Here is a 17,737-nt window from a genome sequence, read left to right as displayed (position 1 = left end):
CAACGGGGGGAGGAAAGAAAAGGAAGGCCGCCCCAATTGGGGAGGCCGGAGGGTCCAAGAAGGGAAAGACCCTTCTTCCGGACTACTCCACCAACACCGACGACGGCGGAGAGGAGTGGCCATCCAGGGCCAAGCCCCTGGCAAAATCGTAAGTATCCGGATACCATAATGACTCATGGCGTTCCTTTATTGCACAGTATCTTCCGATGCCGAATATAATCATGCAGTCCGCCCAAGGCCTGGCTCGATGCTTCATCGAGCGGCTCCCTGGATTTGTCGGATGTGAGTAGTCTTTCACTCCCGACTGCTACCTCCCCTCGCCCTGCGGATGATGCCGAGGTGGAATCCCCAAAGGGGCTAAGCCAGGAGGAGGTGGTCCTGGAGGCGCCGCAAGGCGACCTCCCGGACTCTAGGCGCAAAGGGGATGAAACCCCAGAGGGATCTAAGTCCGGCCATGGACCGGACACCGCACCGAAACCTTCAGTGGTTCCGGAATCCGGCGGGGGCCCCCTAGTAAGAAGGGCAAGCCTACAATGCCAGTGACCTCCGTCCAACCGGAGGCACCGGATAATTTGCTGGAGGTGCTTAACGGCGCCTCCATCAACGAGGAGCACCGCACTATTATGAGTGCGGTGATCCAGAAGGTTCAGTCCGTCAAGAGCGGGCTGACAGAAGCCTGTGCCAGCCTTCTAACAGGCTTCGAGGTATGTATTTAAGATATGTAAAAATATTACCGCATAGACAGTAGCCCCTGATGCTCAGTTTGGTGTTCGGAAAGAAAAGCCGGACTGAGGATCTAAAAAGATATACGCAGGAGTCTAACATAAGTATGTCAATATGGGAATGCAGGCTGCGCTGCTGACCTCTGCTGCACTGACTGTGGAGGTCGATGCATTGAAGCAGAGCCACGAGCGGTCCGAGAACGAGCTCGGCCTTGCCAAGAACCAGCTCGAGGACAAGGAAGGTAAGTAGTACCTTGTATAGTGATATAAAAAGATCTGGTTGCAAATAATGACAGGACCAACGTGAGTATTACAAGGGCCACAACCAAGGTGGCGACCCTGAAGGAAGCACTGTTCAAGGCCGAAGACAATGCGGCCATGGAGCGCACCGAGCGAGAAAAGCAGGAGGCGCGGGTGGCGGAGGTGCGGCAAGAGCTCCATGCTCTTGTGAAGAAACACGAGAGATTGGAGCTTGACTCAAAGACTTGAGAGTCCGAGCTTGCCTCGGCCCTTGAGAGTGCCAAATCCGCCAAGGACGAAGCCCAAAAAGCCCTCCAGGAAATTGAGGCGATGAATAAGATAGCAGCGGGTAAGGCATTCTTTATGCAAAGCAAGCACGTGAAAGTGAATTACTTGTTACTTACCCGAGTCCGGAGCTCTCCAGGAGCATTCGCAGATCTGCCCTGCAGTGTGTCCGATGCTGCCGCATTCTACCGATCCGAGGAAGGGAGCTCGACGGAGAAGGTGTTCTGGTCCCAGTATGTTGAGGCCGGACACCCGGTGCCCTTGAGCGACCAGCTGAAGTAGCTGGTCGAGCTCCATAAGGTAGCCGAACAGGCCATGAAGGGCCTAATAGTCCAGCTATGGCCTGGGGAGGTCATGCCCGGGAGCTACTTTGGGCTGGTGAGGCGGCTGGTGGATGCCTGTCCATGGCTTGAAGTCATCAAGCGCTCCGTATGCATCGAAGGCGCCCGTAGGGCCCTTGCCTGTGCTAAAGTACACTGGGGCAAGCTGGATGCTGAGAAGCTGGTGACAGATGGGCCACCGGAGGGGAAGGAGCATCGCAGGCCCGAGATATATTATGAGGGCATCCTGAAGGGTGCCCACCTTGTGGCGAATGAATGTGCCAAGGATGTAATTTTTGAGTAAACTCGCTCGTGTTTATCCTGTGCGCTGAAAACTTGTTCATATGCGCTAAGCAACGCTTGTTGAATTTAAAATATTACCTTCTGTGCGGCCATTTATTGATTCTGAGAGATGCGAGTCGTCGGCTTCTAGCACCATGCCACGAGTAATGGGCTGTTCGGGATAAACCTGAGCGCTCTTGTTCCCCTCCATTGTTCCTTCGATGGAGGCGCTCAGCACAACGAACAAGGCAATCGGACTATAATGCTCTATCACTCTCACTTAGCCTTAGAATTCTATAATTTTAAATTTTGGCGAAGCCCCTAGTATTCGGAAGACCGAGTTCGGGGCGCTATCCATGCCTAGGCCGGACAAAGCTAGCTCCTCGCTCTAAGCGGCATAAGTCTTTAGGGACTCGAAAACCTGTCGAACAGCGACTGGCTCTCGCCCTATCATGACGGTCAGTTTTAGATTTCTCTACTGAGGTGCTTAACCCAGCTCAACTGGGGCACAATCGCAGTAGTTCTCCCAGCGCTACCTTAGCCGATATAACGGAACGTAAGGTACCAAAACATGGGAGCCAGGCAAACCCAACTATTGACCCAAGACATGATCCGGAGCCGATGCATATAATGCTATAAGTTCGAGGTGCCGCACTCGTGAGAGTGTTCGGACTTCTCACACCATATTCTGGGGTACTTAAGCCCCTGGTGTATTGGCCGTACCAAAGTGTACAGTTGCATAATGTCATGACTGAACATATTTACATAAAAATGAATGCAATAATAGACAAGAGATATGTATTGTTTATTAAAAGGCTGCTGTGAAAGCAGAACGATACAAATAGTGCGATAAGCAAGAGATGGGATTATTTGACATGTCCCCCTCCAGGGGCAAGCTGCGAGACTTTATGTAAGACAGGTATTTAGCTCGTTATAGAGACCACCTGGACATGCGATGTAGCTTGCTGCCTCCCTGGCTGTTGCATCGTGTGTTCGGCGATTGTACTGCCGGACAGGCCTTCCGGAGAGTGGAGTCCTGAAAGTAAGAAGAAAAAAAAGAAATGACAAAATTGGGAGCCCCTAGTGCGGTTGAGCCGTATTGTGGGCGTGCCATGGTTGTGCCCCTTCCCTTATGCCCATGGTATTTCCAGAGCGTAATTATGTACGCGTGGTACTGGTTTCGCAATTTCGCGAGGGCTGGGGTTGGGGCCGCACTGCTACACTTGCTCGGAACATGCCAGGCGGTCTTGCTGTAGGTTACTCCGGGCGCGCTTGATGGTGTCCGGACGTTTAATAGCTGGACTGGAGAATTGCCTGAGAGGCTACTTTGTACTTCCGCCGCGAGGGCTGCCGTGTGCTCCTCCGTTCGAAGAGAGCGTTCGGTGTTTCCATTGACCGTAATGACTCCTCGAGGGCCTAGCATCTTGAGCTCGAGGTATGCGTAGTGCAGCACCACATTGAACTTTGCAAATGCGGTTTGTCCGAGCAGCGCGTGATAGCCGCTGCGGAACGGGACTATATCGAAGATTAACTCCTCGCTTTGGAAATTATCCGGGGATCCGAAGACCACTTCGAGTGTAACTGAGCCTGTATAGTTGGCCTCTACACCTGGTATGACGCCTTTAAAGGTCGTCTTTGTGGGTTTAATCCTTGAGGGATATATGCCCATTTTTCACACTGTATCCTGATAAAGCAGGTTCAGGCTGCTGCCGCCGTCCATAAGGACTCTAGTGAGGTGAAATCCGTCAATGATTGGGTCTAGAACGGGTGGTCTCTTCGATCAAAAGTGATCGGGCAGGAGGACCATGGGTTGAACTTTGGGGTGACTGGCTCCAACGCATATACGTACCTGAGTGCACGCTTCCGTTCTCTTTTGGGGATGTGGGTTGCGTATATCATGTTCACCGTCTGCACTTGTGGGGAAAAGACCTTCTATCCCCTATTGTTTGGCGGCCGGGGCTCCTCCTCTTCATCGCTATGCAGCCCCTTGTCTCTGTTTTCGGCACTTAATTTTGTTGGGGAACGTAGCAGAAATTCAAAATTTTCCTACGTGTCACCAAGATCTATCTATGGAGAAACCAGCAACGAGGGGAAGGAGAGTGCATCTACATACCCTTGTAGATCGCTAAGCGGAAGCATTCAAGAGAACGGGGTTGAAGGAGTCGTACTCATCATGATCCAAATCACCGGAGATCCTAGTGCCGAACGGACGGCACCTCCGCGTTCAACACACGTACAGCCCGGTGACGTCTCCCATGCCTTGATCCAGCAAGGAGAGAGGGAGAGGTTGAGGAAGACTCCATCCAGCAGCAGCACAACGGCGTGGTGGTGATGGAGGAGCGTGGAAATCCTGCAGGGCTTCGCCAAGCACCGCGGGAGAGGAGTAAGAGAGGTAGGGCTGCGCTAATAGAGGGAGAAACTCATGTGTTGGGCAGCCCCCAGGCCTCAAGTATTTATAGGGGGAGGGGAGGGGGCTGTGCCCCCTCTAGGGTTCCCTCCCCAAGGGTGGCGGCAGCCCCCAGATGCCATCTGGGTGGCGGCCAGAGGGGAAGAGAGGGGAGGCGCGCCTGGGGTGGGCCTTAGGGCCCATCTGCCCTAGGGTTTGCCCCCTCCCACTCTCCCTTGCGCCTTGGGCCCCTTGTGGGGGGCGCACCAGCCCACCTGGGGCTGGTTCCCTCCCACACTTGGCCCATGCAGCCCTCCGGGGTTGGTGGCCCCACTTGGTGGATCCCCGGGACCCTCTCGGTGGTCCCGGTACGTTACCGGAAAAACCCGAAACTTTTCCGGTGACCAAAACAGGACTTCCATTATATAAATCTTTACCTCCGGACCATTCCAGAACTCCTCGTGACGTCTAGGATCTCATCCGGGACTCCGAACAACATTCGGTAACCACATACAAACTTCCTTTATAACCCTAGCGTCATCGAACCTTAAGTGTGTAGACCCTACGGGTTCGGGAACCATGTAGACATGACCGAGACGTTCTCCGGTCAATAACCAACAGCGGGATCTGGATACCCATGTTGGCTCCCACATGTTCCACGATGATCTCATCGGATGAACCACGATGTCAAGGACTCAATCGATCCCGTATACAATTCCCTTTGTCTCGCGGTATTATACTTGCCCGAGATTCGATCGTCGGTATACCAATACCTTGTTCAATCTTGTTATCGGCAAGTCTCTTTACTCGTTCCCGTAACACATCATCCCGTGATCAACTCCTTGGTCACATTGTGCACATTATGATGATGTCCTACCGAGTGGGCCCAAAGACACCTCTTCGTTAACCGGAGTGACAAATCCCAGTCTCGATTCGTGCCAACCCAACAGACACTTTCGGAGATACCTGTAGTGCACCTTTATAGCCACCCAGTTACGTTGTGACGTTTGGTACACCCAAAGCATTCCTACGGTATCCGGGAGTTGCACAATCTCATGGTCTAAGGAAATGATACTTGACATTAGAAAAGCTTTAGCATACGAACTACGATCTTTGTGCTAGGCTTAGGATTGGGTCTTGTCCATCACATCATTCTCCTAATGATGTGATCCCGTTATCAACGACATCCAATGTCCATGGTCAGGAAACCGTAACCATCTATTGATCAATGAGCTAGTCAATTAGAGGCTTACTAGGGATATGGTGTTGTCTATGTATCCACACATGTATCTGAGTTTCCTATCAATACAATTATAGCATGGATAATACACGATTATCATGAACAAGGAAATATAATAATAACTTATTTATTATTGCCTCTAGGGCATATTTCCAACAGTCTCCCACTTGCACTAGAGTCAATAATCTAGTTCATATCGCCATGTGATCAACACTGACAGGTTACATCGCCATGTGACCAACATCCAAAGAGTTTACTAGTGTCACTAAACTAGTTCACATCACCATGTGATTAAGACTCAATGAGTTCTGGGGTTTGATCATGTTTTGCTTGTGAGAAAGGTTTTAGTCAACGGGTCTGCAACATTCAGATCCATATGTACTTCGCAAATCTCTATGTCATATTGTGAATGTTGCTTCCACGCTCCACTTGGAGCTATTCCAAATGGTTGTTCCACTATACGTATCCGGTTTGCTACTCAGAGTCATTCGGATAAGTGTTAAAGCTTGTATCATCGTAACCCTTTACGCCGAACTCTTTATCACCTCCATAATCAAGAAACCTGTCCTTATTTACTCCAAGGACAATTTTGACCACTGTCCAATGATCCGTTCCTGGATCATTCTTGTACCCCTTGACTGACTCATGGCAAGGCACACTTCCGGTGCGGTACACAGCATAGCATACTACAGAGCCTATGTCTGAAGCATAGGGGACGACCTTCATCCTTTCTCTCTCTTCTGTCGTGGTCGAGCTTTAACTCTTAACTTCATACCTTACTACTCAGGCAAGAACTCCTTCTTTGACTGATCCATCTTGAACACCTTCAAGATCATGCCAAGGTATGTGCTCATTTGAAAGTATTATTAAGCATTTTGATCTATCTTATAAATCTTAATGCTTATTGTTCAAGTAGCCTAATCCAGGTTTTCCATTGAAAAACACTTTTCAAATGACCCTATATGCTTTCCAGAAATTCTACATCATTTCTGATCAACAATATGTCAACAACATATACTTATCAGAAATTCTATAGTGCTCCCACTCACTTCTTTGGAAATACAAGTTTCTCATAAACTTTGTATAAACCCAAAATCTTTGATCATCCTATCAAAGCATACATTCCAACTCCGAGATGCTTACTCCAGTCCTTAGAAGGATCGCTGGGGCCAGCATACCTTTTAGCATCCTTAGGATCGACAAAAACTTTCTGATTGTATCACATACAACCTTTCCTTACAAAAACTGGTAAGGAAACTCGTTTTGACATCCATCTGCCAGATTTCATAAATGCAGCCAATGCTAACATGATTCCGACGGACTTAAGCATCGCTACGGATGAGAAAATCTCATCGTAGTCAACTCCTTGAACTTGTGAAAAAACTCTTCGCCACAAGTCGAGCTTCATAGACGGTGTCATTACCGTCCACGTCCGTCTTCTTCTTAAAGATCCATTTATCTCAATGGCTTGCCGATCATCGAGCAAGTCCACCAAAGTCCATGCTTTGTTATGATACATGGATCCTATCTCGGATTTCATGGCTTCTAACCATTTGTCAGAATTTGGGCCCACCATCGCTTCTCCATAGCTCGTAGGTTCATTGTTGTCTAGCAACATGACCTTCAAGACATGATTACCGTACCACTCTGAAGCAGTACGCATCCTTGTCACCCTACGAGGTACGGTAGTGACTTGATCCAAAACTTCATGATCACTATCATAAGCTTCGACTTCAATTGGTGTAGGCGCCACAGGAGCAACTTCCTGTGCCCTGCTACACACTAGTTGTAGTAATGGTTCAATAACCATATCAAGTCTCCACCTACCTCCCACTCAACTTTTCGAGACAAACTTTTCCTCGAGAAAGGACCTGATTCAAGAAACAATCCCTATTGCTTTCGGATTTGAATTAGGAGGTATACCCAACTATTTTTGGGTGTCCTATGAAGATGCATTGTATCCGCTTTGGGTTCGAGCTTATCAACCTGAAACTTTTTCACATAAGCGTCGCAGCCCCAAACTTTTAAGAAACAACAACTTAGGTTTCTCCAAACCATAGTTCGGTGTCGTCTCAACGGAATTACGTGGTGCCCTATTAAAGTGAGTGCGGTTGTCTCTAATGCCTAACCCATGAACGATAGTGTTAATTCGACAAGAGACATCATGGTACGCACCATATCCAATAGGGTGCAACTATGATGTTCAGACACACCATCACACTATGGTGTTCCAGGCGGTATTGATTGTGAAAAAATATCCACAATGTCTTAATTGCGTGCCAAAGCTCATAACTCAGACACTCATCTCTATGATCATATCATAGACATTTTATCCTCTTGTCACGATGATCTTCAAATTCACTCTGAAATTACTTGAACCATTCAATAATTCAGACTTGTGCTTCATTAAGTAAATATACTTAGTATCTACTCAAATCATCCGTGAAGTAAGAACATAATGATATTCACTGCATGCCTCAGCACTCAATGGACTGCACACATCAAAATGTGTTACTTCCTACAAGTTGCTTTCTTGTTCCATTTTACTGAAAATGAGGCTTACACTCATCTTGCCCATGTGGTATGATTTGCATATCTCAAGTGATTCAAAATCAAGTGAGTCCAAACGATCCATCTACATGGAGTTTCTTCATGCGTATACACCAATAGACGTGGTTCGCATGTCTCAAACTTTTCAAAAGCGAGTGAGTCCAAAGATCCATCAACATGGAGCTTTTTCATGCGATTTATACCAATATGACTTACATGGCAGTGCCACATGTAAGTGGTACTATCATTACTATCTTATATCTTTTGGCATGAAAATGTGTATCACTACGATCGAGATTCAATAAACCACTCAGGTTTAATACTAATCTTGATGGTACAGGGAGCGCGTGATGTTTGATCACATCAAACTTGGAAGCACTTCCAACACATATCGTCAGCTCACCTTTAACTAGTCTCCGTTTATTCCGTAGCTCTTTTGTTTCGAGTTACTAACACTTTAGCAACCAAACCGGTATCTTAATACCCTGGTGCTACTAGGAGTACTAGTAAAGTACACATTTACATAATGTATATCCAATATACTTCTATCGAACTTGCCAGCCTTCTCATCTACCAAGTATCTAGGGTAATTCTGCTCCAGTGGTTGTTCCCCTTATTACAGAAGCACTTAGTATCGGGTTTGGGTTAAACCTTGGGTTTCTTCACTAGAGAAGCAGCTGATTTGCCGTTTCATGAAGTATCCCTTCTTGCCCTTGCCCTTCTTGAAACTAGTGGTTTCACCAACCATCAAAATTGATGCTCCTTCTTGATTTCTACTTTCGCGGTGTCAAACATCGCGAATACCTCAAGGATCATCATATCTATCCTTGATATGTTATAGTTCATCACGAAGCTCTAGCAGCTTGGTGGCAATGACTTTGGAGAAACATCACTATCTCATCTGGAAGATCAACTCCCACTCGATTCAAGTGATTGTTGCACTCAGACAATCTGAGCACAAGCTCAACGATTGAGCTTTTCTCCCTTAGTTTGCCGGCTAAGAAAATCGCCGGAGGTCTTATAACTCTTGACGTGGGCACGAGCCTGAAATCCCAATTTCAGCCCTCGAAACATCTCATATGTTCCGCGATGTTTCAAAAACGTCTTTGGTGCCTCAACTCTAAACCGTTTAACCGAACTATCACGTAGTTATCAAAACGTGTATGTCCGATGTTCGCAACATCCACAAACGACGTTTGGGGTTCAGCACACTGAGCAGTGCATTAAGGACATAAGCTTTCTACTGTCCGCATAATCGATACTGTCAACTTTCAACTATATTTTCTCTAGGAACATATCTAAACAGTGGAACTAAAACGCGAGCTTACGACATAATTTGCAAAGATCTTTTGACTATGTTCAGGATAATTAAGTTCATCTTATGGACTCCCACTCAGATAGACATCCCTCTAGTCATCTAAGTGATTACATGATCCGAGTCAACTCGGCCATGTCCGATCATCACATGAGACGGACTAGTCATCATCGGTGAACATCTTTATGTTGATCGTATCTACTATACGACTCATGCTCGACCTTTCGGTCTCTTGTGTTCCGAGGCCATGTCTGTACATGCTAGGCTCGTCAAGTCAACCTAAGTGTTTCGCGTGTGTAAATCTGTCTTACATCCGTTGTATGTGAACGTAAGAATCCATCACACCCGATCATCACGTGGTGCTTAGAAACGACGAACTTTCGCAACGGTGCACAATTAGGGGGAACACTTTCTTGAAATTTTAATGAGGGATCATCTTATTTACTACCGTTGTTCTAAGCAAATAAGATGCATAAACATGATAAACATCACATGCAATCAAATAGTGACATGATATGGCCAATATCATATTGCTCCTTTTGATCTCCATCTTCGGGGCTCCATGATCATCATCGTCACCGGCATGACACCATGATCTCCATCATCGTGTCTCCATGAAGTTGTCTCTCCAACTCATTACTTCTACTACTATGGCTACCAGTTAGCAATAAAGTAAAGTAATTACATGGCGTTGTTCAATGACACGCAGGTCATACAATAAATAAAGACAACTCCTATGGCTCCTGCCGGTTTTCATACTCATCGACATGCAAGTCGTGATTCCTATTACAAGAACATGATCAATCTCATACATCACATATCATTCATCACATTCTTCTTGGCCATATCACATCACATAGCATACCCTGCAAAACACGTTAGACGTCCTCTAATTGTTGTTTGCATGTTTTACGTGGCTGCTATGGGTTTCTAGCAAGAACATTTCTTACCTACGCAAAACCACAATGTGATATGTCAATTGCTATTTACCCTTCATAAGGACCCTTTTCATCGAATCTGTTCTGACTAAAGTGGGAGAGACTGGCACCCGCTAGCCACCTTATGCACCAAGTGCATGTCAGTCGGTGGAACCTGTCTCACGTAAGAGTACGTGTCAGGTCGGTCCGGGCCGCTTCATCCCACAATACCGTCGAAACAAGATTGGACTAGTAACGGTAAGCATATTGAACAATATCAACGCCCACAACTAATTTGTGTTTTACTCGTGCAAAGAATCTACGTAATAGACCTAGCTCATGATGCCACTGTTGGGGAACGTAGCAGAAATTCAAAATTTTCCTACGTGTCACCAAGATCTATCTATGGAGAAACCAGTAACGAGGGGAAGGAGAGTGCATCTACATACCCTTGTAGATCGCTAAGCGGAAGCGTTCAAGAGAACGGGGTTGAAGGAGTCGTACTCGTCGTGATCCAAATCACCGGAGATCCTAGTGCCGAACGGATGGCACCTCCGCGTTCAACACACGTACAGCCCGGTGACGTCTCCCATGCCTTGATCCAGCAAGGAGAGAGGGAGAGGTTGAGGAAGACTCCATCCAGCAGCAGCACAACGGCGTGGTGGTGATGGAGGAGCGTGGAAATCCTGCAGGGCTTCGCCAAGCACCGCGGGAGAGGAGTAAGAGAGGTAGGGCTGCGCCAATAGAGGGAGAAACTCATGTGTTGGGCAGCCCCCAGGCCTCAAGTATTTATAGGGGGAGGGGAGGGGGCTGTGCCCCCTCTAGGGTTCCCTCCCCAAGGGTGGCGGCAGCCCCCAGATGCCATCTGGGTGGCGGCCAGAGGGGAAGAGAGGGGAGGCGCGCCTGGGGTGGGCCTTAGGGCCCATCTGCCCTAGGGTTTTCCCCCTCCCACTCTCCCTTGCGCCTTGGGCCCCTTGTGGGGGGCGCACCAGCCCACCTGGGGCTGGTTCCCTCCCACACTTGGCCCATTCAGCCCTCCGGGGTTGGTGGCCCCACTTGGTGGACCCCCGGGACCCTCCCGGTGGTCCCGGTACGTTACCGGAAAAACCCGAAACTTTTCCGGTGACCAAAACAGGACTTCCCATATATAAATCTTTACCTCCGGACCATTCCAGAACTCCTCGTGACGTCCAGGATCTCATCCGGGACTCCGAACAACATTCGGTAACCACATACAAACTTCCTTTATAACCCTAGCGTCATCGAACCTTAAGTGTGTAGACCCTACGGGTTCGGGAACCATGCAGACATGACCGAGACGTTCTCCGGTCAATAACCAACAGCGGGATCTGGATACCCATGTTGGCTCCCACATGTTCCATGATGATATCATCGGATGAACCACGATGTCAAGGACTCAATCGATCCCGTATACAATTCCCTTTGTCTAGCGGTATTGTACTTGCCCGAGATTCGATCGTCGGTATACCGATACCTTGTTCAATCTTGTTACCGGCAAGTCTCTTTACTCGTTCCCGTCACACATCATCCCGTGATCAACTCCTTGGTCACATTGTGCACATTATGATGATGTCCTACCGAGTGGGCCCAGAGATACCTCTCCGTTAACCGGAGTGACAAATCCCAGTCTCGATTCGTGCCAACCCAACAGACACTTTCGGAGATACCTGTAGTGCACCTTTATAGACACCCAGTTACGTTGTGACGTTTGGTACACCCAAAGCATTCCTACGGTATCCGGGAGTTGCACAATCTCATGGTCTAAGGAAATGATACTTGACATTAGAAAAGCTTTAGCATACGAACTACGATCTTTGTGCTAGGCTTAGGATTGGGTCTTGTCCATCACATCATTCTCCTAATGATGTGATCCCGTTATCAACGACATCCAATGTCCATGGTCAGGAAACCGTAACCATCTATTGATCAACGAGCTAGTCAATTAGAGGCTTACTAGGGACATGGTGTTGTCTATGTATCCACACATGTATCTGAGTTTCCTATCAATACAATTATAGCATGGATAATAAACGATTATCATGAACAAGGAAATATAATAATAACTTATTTATTATTGCCTCCAGGGCATATTTCCAACAAATTTTCCTGCCTGCTTGAACACCAACAATCCCTGTTGGTGTGATTGGCTGGTGTTTCGGGGGTGCCGTGTATCTGGCACGAGCGATCGAGTATTCGGTCCAAACTGGACGGGCCCGAAGTATTTCTTTTGAATGGCTTTTTCCGCTGACCGGGTTTAGAGCCTCTGAATCCGGCATTAACTGCCGTATCCTCAGCATTGTCGCCGTTAATGTGGTGCTTGTGCTTGTTGCGACGCGACCTGCCATTGTTGTCCTTGTTATCCGAATTAGCAGGGCTCTTGGTCATGTTATTACTACGAGCTAGCCAGCTGTCTTCTCCCGCGCAAAAGCGGGTCATGAGTGTTGTGAGGGCTGCCATGGTTTTTGGCTTTTCCTGTCCTAGGTGCTGGGCAAGCCATTCGTCACGGATGTTATCTTTGAAGGCTGCGAGGGCCTCTGCGTCTGGACAGTCGACTATTTGATTTTTCTTGGTTAAGAACCATGTACAGAATAGTCTGGCCGATTCCTCTGGCTGCTGAATGATGTGGCTTAGGTCATCGGCGTCTGGTGGTCGCACATAGGTTCCCTGGAAATTGTCGAGGAATGCGGCTTCCAGGTCCTCCCAGCAACCAATTGACTCTGCTGGCAAGCTGTTGAGCCAATGCCGAGCTGGTCCTTTAAGCTTGAGTGGGAGGTATTTGATAGCGTGTAGGTCATCACCGCGGGCCATGTGGATATGAAGGAGATAGTCCTCGATCCATACCACAGGATCTGTTGTGGCATCGTATGATTCGATGTTTACGGGTTAAAAACCCTCGAGGATTTGATGATCCATTACTTCAATCTGTGAAGCATAGTGGGTGTGCGACGCCTCTGTACTGGGCTATATCACGTCGTAGCTCAAATGATCTTTGTCTGCTATGTTCGGTCTAGCCGTATTTGCCATGTCCGGCATGACGGTTATCGTTACGTGCCGTGGGGCGCCCACGCGATCTGTAGATCGATCTTGTTTGCCTTGCCTTGTCCTCCAATATATCTCGTAGGTTTGGCGCATTTCCCCGTGCCTTGGTATTTTTTGGGAGACGCCGGGGTGCGGCTTGAGTGGATGGCCGAGAGGCCTCTCTGTCGCAGCCACGAGGTGGCCGGTCGGCCGCGTCGTGCGCTGGTGATGTAGGTTTAGGTGCTTCCTCCTCTAATCGGGGTAGCAGCCTGCGCTTTGGGTAGATCTTGGAGGGGCATTCGAGCTCGTACTCTTCGGCCGCAAGGACTTCAGTCCATCTGTCGGCTAGCAAGTATTGGTCAGCTCTAAGCTGCTGGTGTTTTTTCTTGAGGCTACTCGCCGTGGCCATAAGCCTGCGTTTGAAACGCTCTTGTTCGACGGGATCCTCAGGCATGATAAATTCGTCGTCGTCGAGGCTTGCCTCGTCTTCGGAGGGAGGCATGTAATTGTCGTACTCTACCTTTTTGTCTGTCGCTCTCTCATGAGGGCTGGCTTCTCCATCCTCCTGTGCTGAATCCTGCTAGAGGGGGTTGTCTTCGGCACTGTCCGGGGTGTTATTATCTCCCGTGCCAGAATCATCGTTTTTTGCTTTGGCGGGATTTAGAGCGGCGCCGCTGACGCCGGTGCTTAGGCTGCTTCTTGGAGGGGTCATCCTCCATTGTTCCATCGCCATTCCCTTCTTTTGGGGTGTCCACCATGTATATGTCATATGACGAGGTGGGCTTCTAGTGCCCTATAGGCGCTAGTTCTTCGTCGTCTCCTGCATCGGCGTTCATACCGTCGATGTCTTTGGAGTCGAAGTCGAGCATGTTGGTTAAATCATCGACAGTGGCTACGAAGTGGGTGGTGGGTGGGCTTTGAATTTCTTCGTCGTCCGCATCCCAACCTCGCTGACCATAGTCTGGCCAGGGCTCTCTTGATAAAGAGAGAGACTTTAGTGAATTCAGAATGTCGCCGAAGGGCGAGTGCTGAAAGATATCCGCGGCGGAGAACTCCATGATCGGTGCCCAATCGGGTTCGATCGGCAGCGGCGCGGAAGGTTCGGAGTCCGGAAAGGAGTCCGACACCTGGGAGTCACGAGCTTCATAAAGGACAAGGCTGGTGTTCGACTCGATCGCCGTAGGGATTGCAGCCCCCGAGGCGGTGTCCAGCCACCCGTCCTCGATTGGCGCAGTCGGCTCCGAGCTAAGGGTCAGATCGGATGCTGGGGCGGCCTCCTGGACACTAGTCGGCGGCAGAGCTAGATCATGCCCATCGTGACAGTGCGGGGCTCCCGGCTGTGGCTCGAACCTGTCGAAGATCAAGTCTCCGCGGATGTCGGTCGTGTAGTTCAAACTTCCAAATCTGACCTGATGACCAGGGGCGTAGCTTTCGATCTGCTCCAGATGGCCAAGCGAATTGGCCCGCAGTGCAAAGCTGCCGAATACGAAGATCTGTCCGGGGAGAAAAGTCTCACCCTGGACCGCTTCATTGTTGATGATCGGAGGAGCCATCGGGCCTAAAGATGACGACACAGAGGAACTCTCAATGAAAGCACCAATGTCGGTGTCAAAACCGGCGGATCTCGGGTAGGGGGTCCCGAACTGTGTGTCTAGGTGGATGGTAACAGGAGACAGGGGACACGATGTTTTTACCCAGGTTCGGGCCCTCTCGATGGAGGTAAAACCCTACTCCTGCTTGATTAATATTGATGATATGGGTAGTACAAGAGTAGATCTACCACGAGATCAGAGAGGCTAAACCCTAGAAGCTAGCCTATGGTATGATTGTTGTTCGTCCTACGGACAAAAACCCTCCGGTTTATATAGACACCAGAGAGGGCTAGGGTTACACAGAGTCGGTTACAATGGGAGAAGATCTACATATCCGTATCGCCAAGCTTGCCTTCCACGCCAAGGAAAGTGCCATCCGGACACGGGACGAAGTCTTCAATCTTGTATCTTCATAGTCCAGGATTCCGGCCAAAGGTTATAGTCCGGTCATCTGGATACCCCCTAATCCAGGACTCCCTCAATGGCCGAAGGGTTGGGGTGGACGCCGGCGAGGAAGGCCGGAACGAATCCGGATCCCGCCGGAGCTGGCGCGGGCGGCGCGAAGGAGCCACGGTTGGCGGCGGCGTTCGGAGGAGATGGCCGGCGGAGGCGGGCAGCGGCGACCGGCGAAGTGGGGCGCCGGCGCTCCGGCCAGGCGGCGGGGAAGGCGCGGGGGCGCCGCGGCGGCGGGCGCGGGGCGCCTCGGCAGAGCCGGCGAGCGGGCGTGGGGCGCGGGGGACGGATGGGCCGCGGGGGCCGGTGACGGGCCAGGCGGGCCGGCGGCACGGGGGCGGCAGACGCACCACGTGGCAGGCCCCCGTTGGCTGCGGGCGGCGGCGACGATTCGTCCGGAGGCGCGGACATGTCCGGCGCGGTGGGAGGAGATGGGCTAGGGTTAGGGGTCTATTTCATCCGAGATTTTGACGGGGGAAGGCTTATTTATAGGTAGAGGGAGCTAGGAGACTCCAAATGAGGTGCGGTTTTCATCCACACGATCGTGATTGAACGACCGAGAGCATGAAGGGGGTTAGGATGGGATCATGGGCTATGGTGAAGAGGGGCTGGGCAGCAAAGAGAGAGGGGTTTCGGGCTACGCGGTTAACGGTTGGGGCATCAAACGACCTCCAAATAGAACAAAATTTGACGGGCGGTCTATCGGTGCTATACCAAGGCCACTCGGCAAATCTCGGCCCATTCCGAGAACATTTTTCTCCCGCTCATGAAACAAAGTCTGAGAGGGGGCAACGGGCACGTGCGAGTGTGGTTGGGCTCAGAACGGGCAACGGAGAGAACCGGGGGAACCCGAACGGATGCAAGTTTTGAAAAACATGCAGATGAAATGCAGATGATGACATGGCAAAAAGCAACACGCAAGCAATTGACATGGCAACAACGACGAATAAATGGAAGACACCTGGCGCATCGAATCCGGGGCGTTACACCCTTATTGCGGGATTCTCATCAATACGGGCATGGGTAACCCAACCGTGCCATCTGCACGACCCTTGGGGAATAGGCGAGTTGAAGGCGAGTGGGGAATCACATGATATTCACTGCCTTTATAAAGGGATAATGATTCACCCTTTTTCACCCACGCCTTCTCTCTCTCTACCATCCCATTCTCGAGCTCCAGGGCCCAAGTTCTCATCTTCTCCGCCCCCAGAAAGCACTCCAGCCATGTCCGGATCTGGAGCGCAGGGAAAATGGATGGCCTCGTTCGTCAAGGAGAAGGACATCACGAATCTCCGGGAGGCCGGGTACTTGGCCAAGGAGATCACCCATAGGCTTCCGGCCGAGGGACAGATCGTACCCACCCCCGAGCCCATGAGAGGGTGGTGTTCATGTCCCACTTTGTCCGCGGGCTGGGATTCCCTCTCCACCCGTTCGTCCGCGGACTTATGTTCTACTACGGGCTGGAATTCCATGACCTGGCGCCCAACTCCATCCTCAACTTCTTGGTATTTATTATCGGGTGCGAGGCCTTCCTCTGCATCCTGCCTCACTTCGGACTCTGGCTAAAGACCTTCAATGTGAAGCCGAAGGTGGTGAGCGGTCAACAAGCAGAGTGCGGAGGTGCCATGGTGGGAAAGATGCCCAATGTTACATGGCCTGAGGGCTCCTTCGTGGAGACTGTCAAAGGGTGGCAGTCAAAGTGGTTCTACGTCACAGAGCCATGCGACACCACCTAGGCCACGACTCCCACATTCTGGTCCGGAGTCCCGATGCGGCTCACCTCCTGGCAAGAGAAAGGCATGACCTGGTCTTCTCCAGATGAGCTGACAGCGCTCCAGACGCGCACTCAGAAAATGATAAACAAGATAATCAAGCTCGTCAATGTGATCCAGGATTATCGCCGAATCCTTCCATGCCAACGCCGGACTTGCCGTCTATGGGAGTTCGATCCGGCCAAGCACCAGACCCTACTAGAGCTCTTCGGCACCACGCACGAAGACATCTGGAAGGTGCTCTTCAAGGCCAACGAGGCACCGCCGCCCACGATCGAGGATCGCGGACATGACTTAACCCACCCTGCTAGCCCGGTAAGTTTTTTCATGTTTTCAAGGTGTACCCTTTACTCGCATACTCGAGGAAGGCATCTAAGCCTCCCTGTTGCTTTTTTCAGTCCTGGACAGAGAAGGTGCTGGTTCTGCTGCCCGAGGACCCAAAAATTTCGCTTCTGACGAAGATGCTGGTTCCGGCGCCTTATCAGGCGCCAGAGAAGAAGGCCAAGAAGAAGGCCAAGAAGAAGGCCAAGGGGACCAGAGGTGGTCTCCGTCGCAAGGGCACTTCAGACGCGACATCCAAAGACGCCAAGACTCATTCCTCCGTCGCTGAGGATGACAAGGAAG

The sequence above is a fragment of the Triticum dicoccoides genome, chromosome 7B, assembly GCF_002162155.2.
Source record: "Triticum dicoccoides isolate Atlit2015 ecotype Zavitan chromosome 7B, WEW_v2.0, whole genome shotgun sequence".
In the NCBI taxonomy this organism is placed as follows: domain Eukaryota; kingdom Viridiplantae; phylum Streptophyta; class Magnoliopsida; order Poales; family Poaceae; genus Triticum; species Triticum dicoccoides.
Note: the sequence above shows the minus strand (reverse complement) of the source record.